This window comes from Octopus bimaculoides, chromosome 6, assembly GCF_046866305.1.
Source record: "Octopus bimaculoides isolate indiv1 chromosome 6, ASM4686630v1, whole genome shotgun sequence".
Taxonomy (NCBI): Eukaryota; Metazoa; Mollusca; class Cephalopoda; order Octopoda; family Octopodidae; genus Octopus; species Octopus bimaculoides.
In genome coordinates, this window is record NC_142933.1 from 100,015,535 (window position 1) to 100,023,034 (window position 7,500).

A 7,500-nucleotide genomic window follows, 5' to 3' on the forward strand; every position below is an offset into this window, starting at 1 on the left:
TGTATGTGTATATATGTTTGTGTGTGTGTGTTTGTCCTCCCCTCCAGCATTGCTTAACAACCGATGCTGGTGCGTTTACGTCCCCGTAAACTACTAGGCTTACAAAGAATAAGTCCTGGGATCGATTTGCTCGACTAAAGGCGGTGCTCCAGCATGGCCGCAGTCTAATGACTGAAACAAGTAAAAGGTAACCATATATATATATATATATATATATATATATATATATATATATGTGTGTGTGTGTGTGTGTGTGTGTGTGTGTGTGTGTGTGTGTGTGTGTGTGTGATGTGTATATATGTGTGAATCTCTATCTCTCCAAAATCCAAAGAGAAACAGTATAACTTTCGAAAACTGCTTGGAAACCTCCAGTTTCTGTATCAAGATTACAAATTCACACTAATACGAACCACAGCTGGTGTGCGTGATTTTGTGAGTAAACATCTAAACGACAATCCGGATAAATTGGGATTTTCAGAAAAAGCCATCAACCAGCCAACTTGCACAGATATAATCTGTAAGCGGAACAGTGAAAATGTACAAGGTTTTCTCAAGTTCAAAATGTGAATTTTTCCTTGTTATCTAATTTCAAACGATGGAGCTTTGTATCTTTTTTTAGAAATCAGCTCCTTCCTTTTACAGAGACTTCAAATAATTAAAAATAGAAGAGAACACACACACACACACACACACACACACATACATACATATATACATGCAACATACATACATACATACATACATACATACATACACATATACATTTATACATACCTTACGTAAGTTTGTAAACATATGGATCATATACACGGGAGATGTGTAGATAGATATATATATATGCCTTAAGCTATAATCTAAACATAAAAAATACGCATGCGTGTTTATACGAACTGATGTATGTTAATTATTAATGATGTACTTAAATGTGTTTGTAAGCCAATATCTGAATACATATCTCCCGTATACATCATCGGTAGGTATACAAAATTTCGTATACGTATCAAATGTTACATATTTACTCTCAAATATATATACGTGTACCAGCACGTATATATAAATATATAAATATAAATATAAATATATATATATATATATATATATATATATATATATATATACATACGAATACCATCACAATTGTATGAAGAATAATGTATACGAGGCTGCATGTAAATATTTATATACGGTGGTTCTGCGTACTCAAAAGTACATACGCGTACTCGAAAGTACGTTTCTGCCAATATAGAAATATATGTCAAGCGGTGGTGGGATACACAGAGACACACACGCTAATAGAACGGGCTTCTTTTAGTTTCCGTCCAGTAAATCCACTCTTAAAGTTTTGGTCAGCCTGGGGCTTCAGATGAAGAACCTTGACCAATATGTCTCACAGTCAGACTGAACTTCGAACCTATACAAAAACAAAAACAACAACAACAACAACAGCAGCAGCAGTAATAATGATTTCAAATTTTGGAACAAGGCCAGCAAATTCGGGGGCGGGAGCTTGTCGATCACATCACCCCAAGTACTCAGCTGTTACTTATTTTATAGACCCCGTAAGGATGAAAAAAAAGTCGACGAAAAAGACTGACGAAATGATCCTATTTCGCCCGGCGTGCTAACGATTGCTCCAAAAACAACAAAAATAATAATCCTACTGGCACAAGGCCTGAAATTTTTTTTTTGGGGTGGGGTGGGGACTAGTCGATTAGATCGACCCCAGTACTCCACTGGTACTTAATTTATCGACCCCGAAAGGATGGAAGGCCAAGGTCAACCTCGGCAGAATTTGAACTCAGAACGTAGCAGCAGACGAAATACCGCAAAGCATTTCGCCTGGCGTGCTTACGATTCTTCCAACAACAACAACAACAACAATAATAATAATAATAATAATAATAATAATAATCTTTTCTACTCTAGGTACGAGGCCTGAAGTTTTCGGGGAGGGGACTAGTCGATTAGATCGACTCCAGTACGCAACTGGTACTTAATTTATCAACCCCAAAGGATGAAAGGCAAAGTCAACCTCGGCGGAATTTGAACTCAGAATGTAAAGACAGACGAAGTACAGCTAAGCATTTCGCCCGGCGTGCTAACCTCTCTGCCAACTCGACGCCTTAGTAATTCTAAACAGTTATGAACGAAAGCGTGGGACAACGTCTTAGATTAAGTATTTTGCTGCAGTTGTTTAACACAAGGTCAGAACATATCAAGTAGTTTTAAGATCAGGAGCGTCCTCACTGTGGCCATGTCACCTTTTTCTGAGGCATCATTATTCAGTGCCTCTCCCGCATTTTCTTTTTAAAATGATACGGATAAAGCCGAGCTGAGATTTGGCTGCTAGCAGAATCAACACTCACTTTAGTCAGAGGCAACCAGGTTCAACGGAAACTGTTCACGATCAGGAAGAAGCGTATGGGGGTAACCAGTTGAATTGGTTAATGATTTGTTTGTGTCTCAGAGAAAGCTGTGTGTTGGTGACATTCATAGAACAGTAAATGAACTTATTTACAATTTACACACTCACTCTCATAGTGTTTCAGCAACTACACACACACTTACAAAACCACCCACCCACCCACCCACTTACACACACAAACACACACATGTATATATATATATATATATATATATATATATATATATATATATGTGTGTGTGTATATATGTATGAAGGTACATATACATATCTATATATATATACATATGTATGAATATAATATGTATGTATATAGTATGTATATATATATGTATATATATATATATGTATGTATAGATATATATACATATGTATGTATATATATATATATATATATATATACGTATGTATATATATACATATGTATATATATATATGTATGTATAGATATATATATAAATATAAATATATATATATATATATATATATACATGTATACACACACACGCATGCAACTGCACACACGCATGCAACTGCACACACGCATATCTATACATACAGGCTTATGTCTACGTAGCCCCCACTAAATAACGATCTTGCTATATACATACATACATACATACATACATACATACATACATACATACATATATATATATATATATATATATATATATATATATATATATACATACATACGTGTGTGCGTGTATGTAGGTACGTGTGTGCACGGGCATATGTGTATATGTAAACGCACGCATGAGCACTTTCACGACTATATACACCAACACAAACTCATCTAGAGAAACTGCAGACAGACGTGTATGTAGTTCATCAAAGGAACGCCGGGAGGTGGTTTTTATCTTGGAGAATTTGGTAATTAGGTAAACTCGGTGCTGTTTCTTACCTTAGAGTTCCAACGATCTCCCCTACCGCCATCCGCTATCGTGAGCTCATAAAAGTATGGACGCATAATTACATACACATGTACACGCGCATATACATAAACGCGCACACAAATACGCAGGCACGCACGCACATATATATACACACACGCGCGCACACACACACACACACACACACACATATATATATATATATATATATATATATATATATATATATATATACATATAAATATATACACACACATTGATATATATATATATATATATATATATATATATATATATATATATATATATATATGCACACACACATACACACACACACACACACACACACACACACACATACATATATACATACACACAATGCTCGCTGCTATATACACATTTACACACACAATGATATACACATGTACCCCAGATTTGGTGATATGTTACGCCTTAGCACAAAGCGCAAACAAGTGCAACAAGGTAATGTCGATTGTATTCCCTAGCTCTAGTGTATAACTGGTATTTTAAAAAATGCTTTCGAAGCGTGTCTACACACGCCCTCACATATTCTTGCATCCTTTTACCGTTTCAGCTTTTTGGCCGTCAGCACGCTGGGGCATCGCCACGACATCTCTTTCAGCCTTGTACTCATTTTGGATGAAAGAGGAAGTAGGATGTTGCTGCTTTCAACGTTCTCTCCTGCTGTGATGAAGGTTTCGTACAAAGCAGAATCTTCAAATATATTTTTGGAAGTGTTGACATCCCTACCCATGCGTTCTGAAACGAAAACCTAGATACTGTAACAACCTTTTAACCGAAATTCTTGCAGTACCTTATTTTCATTCATGACGAAAATTTTGGAACTACGAAATGGCTGCCTCTCTGGAGGATTTGTATGGTTTTTGGATACCAGCCTTTGACATTTGTCTCTCCAGCGATTTCCAAATATAGACGATCTCACATCGTTTCCCTTCTTCATTCCTAGGAACATAACTTCAAAGCTTCCAGTCTCTCTTATTAGCTCACCATTTTTCCTTTTTCTGTTTTAATAGGTCTTCTGGAGATTTTCCAGCTCAGCAGTGAACTTGGCAGGATGTGGTGAACATAGTTGGAGCAAAAGTCTGGGTGACTGACAACGAATATCTTCCAATATGACCTCCTGTGTTCTTGTTCTGAATGTTCTCAGAATCTACAACGTCAGTCTTCTATATATATTTGCCATTTTCGCATTATGCTCATCGAATGATCTACCATTGCCAATTACAATTCCTTCTGACTTTGTATATCAGTTTGTTACGAGTCGGAAAGCCGATAGTAAAAAGAATCTTTCCTATACTGATTTTCATAATCTTACCTTTTTCAGATCAACTCTACATGGCACTGTGCTTGTGTATATGTATATATTTTTTATGTATGTATGTATGTATGTATGTATGTATGTATGTATGTATGTATGTATGTATGTATGTATGTATGTCATTATTCAGTTTATTTTAAGATTTCTCGCCAATAGAAAATGAACCGGTTTCTAACCTAGATCCAAGGCTCCGTCATTGAAATTTCAACATCAACAACAGGGTATTTTTGTTTGTATGTATGTATGTGTAGATTTGCTTGCTTTATGTATGGATTCTCATCAACCTCAGCACATGGCTGGTACTTATTTTATCGTTCCCGAAACAAAAAAAAGCAAAGTTGACATCGGCAAAATTTGAACTAAGAACATAACGACGGACAAAATGCCGCTAAGCATTTTCTCCGGCGTGCTAATTATTCTGCCAGCTAGCTACCCTATGAAGAATTAATATTTAACATAACTGCCATAATGTAGATTTGAACCAACTGATCCGAAATTAAATAGGCGATACAAAATTATGTCCCTAAAATAATTTCTCTGTAGGCCGGTAACGGGTAAACATCATTTTAATTCCGGTGGCTCGGGTTACCTCAAAAACAAGCCACTTCTTCAAAGAGGAAGTGACTGTAATTTTAGTGCTGGAGGAGGAGAGATGGAGAGGAAGAGAAAAGATAGAGAGATAGATATACAGATAGTTAGAAAGAGAGAGAGGGAGAGAGAGAGAGAGAGAGAGAGAGAGAGAGAGAAAGAGAAGGGGAGAGAAAAGGAGAGAGAAAGAGAGAGAGAGAGAGACTGAGAATGAGTGAGACATCGTCATCCATATCACTTGTTTTTATGCAATTGGTTACCTTCCGGTAGTTAAGCAATGTATGTATGTATGTATGTATGTACGTATGTATGTATGCGCGCGCGCGTACATATGTATACGCACATATGTATAAAATATACATGTACATATATACATATACACATACATACATTTATATATATATATATATATATATATATATATATATATATATATATATGTATATATATATATATATGTATAAGAAGGGATGACCACTAAGTGGACGTCCGATATGCTAGACCCAACCACAAAGAAAAATAATGTTCTCCAGAAAAAATTCAGCAAACATATATATATATATATATATATATATATATATATATATATATACACACACACACACACACACACACACACACACACACACACATATATATATATATATATATATATATATATATATACGTATTCTTTTATTATTTCACTTGTTTTATTCATTTGACTGCGGCCATGCTGGAGCATCACCTTTAAGGTCGAAGGAACCGACCGCAGGGCATATTCCTTCAAAGCTTAGTACTTATTCAATCGGTGAATTTTGCCTAACCGCTAGGTTACGGGGACGTAAACACACCAACATCGGTTGTCAAATAATTATGTAATAAAATAAATACATTAAAAAATACACAATAGATAATAAATAAAAAAAGAAACCGTTATAATTGTATAATTTCCACTGGCTTGCTAGTAGATATTCGTATATGTTCATGTCTACGTGTTCATCGAATCATATCTAATCAATAGAGTTCGATATTTAAAAGATAAGGAATTATGTACATTATTTACATTATTTACAGCCCACGGGCATGTGGCATAGTGGTTAAGAGCGCGGGCTACTAACTCCAAGATTCTGAGTTCGATTCCAGGCAGTGACCTGAATAATGATAATAATGATAATGATAGTAATGATAATAACATCGAAAAATACCTTAGGAATGAGAACCCAGGTTCGAAATTTCCCCAAGACACCTGATGAAGACTGGAGGGTGTATCAGCCGAAACATTGTGTTAACAACAAGCAAGATGAGGGAAAACATCCATCAAATGTAAATAATTTATCGAATCCTATCTAATCAAATTCAATCGTTTATATATCTATGTTAGTATCTGCTCAAATTTGAATAATCTAGCCGTTAATAGATGTTTCCGCAAGTCAATATGCAGGGTGGCCCAAAAACAGGGTTACAGTTATCACGTAGGCGTTTTGAATTTCTGTTAAAACATTTTATTACATATAAATTTCTATCTTACAAACTGAAAATGGAGCTTGACAAAATTAATTAAATTAGCATGGAATAATTGCTTCATATTTGTTTTTATAATTAAGATCCAAACTATTAATATATGAATGCGAAAGTGATAGTTGAATAACTGTAAACCTACTTTTGGGCCTCCCTGTATATACACATAGAACTCTATACAGGGAGCGTATGTATTTTGCTATATATATATATATATATATATATATATATATATATAGCAAAATACATACGCTCCCTGTATAGAGTTCTATGTGTATATACAGGGAGGCCCAAAAGTAGGTTTACAGTTATATATATATATATATATATATACATATATATATTTATATTTAAGCCTCTGTTAATCATATATATATATATATATATATATATATATATATATATATATACATATACACACACACACACACACACACATACTGGATTGGGAACGAAATTTGCTTAGTGATTGCAAAGTCGGGTCCAAAATGCTTTACAACCTAGTTCTATCTGTTTTTCTTTTATATTTTTCTTCTTTGTTCTTTGAGAAGAAACCTAACTTCCAACTACTTTTTACGCAATTTTCTAAACCTGAGAAAAATAAGTAAGGGTGCAAATTTTCATTTTGCATCCTACAAAAATTTTAGGAGCTGCGCTTCCTCACTCATCGCCTATTCCTGGGCCCATGCACACACACACACACACACACACACACACACACACACGCGCAC

The 7,500-nt window shown here is 34.9% G+C and overlaps 1 protein-coding gene and 1 long non-coding RNA gene across 2 annotated transcripts in view; one reads left to right on the forward strand and one right to left on the reverse strand.

Moving 5' to 3' along the window:
* LOC149135347 (uncharacterized) overlaps window positions 1-5,530 on the forward strand; it is a 34,336-nt gene extending 28,806 nt beyond the window's left edge. Inside the window, exon 3 of the long non-coding RNA XR_016242372.1 lies at window positions 4,377-5,530. This is a non-coding gene — a long non-coding RNA (uncharacterized LOC149135347). The remainder of the gene's footprint in view (window positions 1-4,376) is intronic.
* Window positions 1-7,500, reverse strand: part of LOC106881411 (uncharacterized) — a 159,422-nt gene that overhangs the window by 28,480 nt on the left and 123,442 nt on the right. The window lies entirely within an intron of this gene.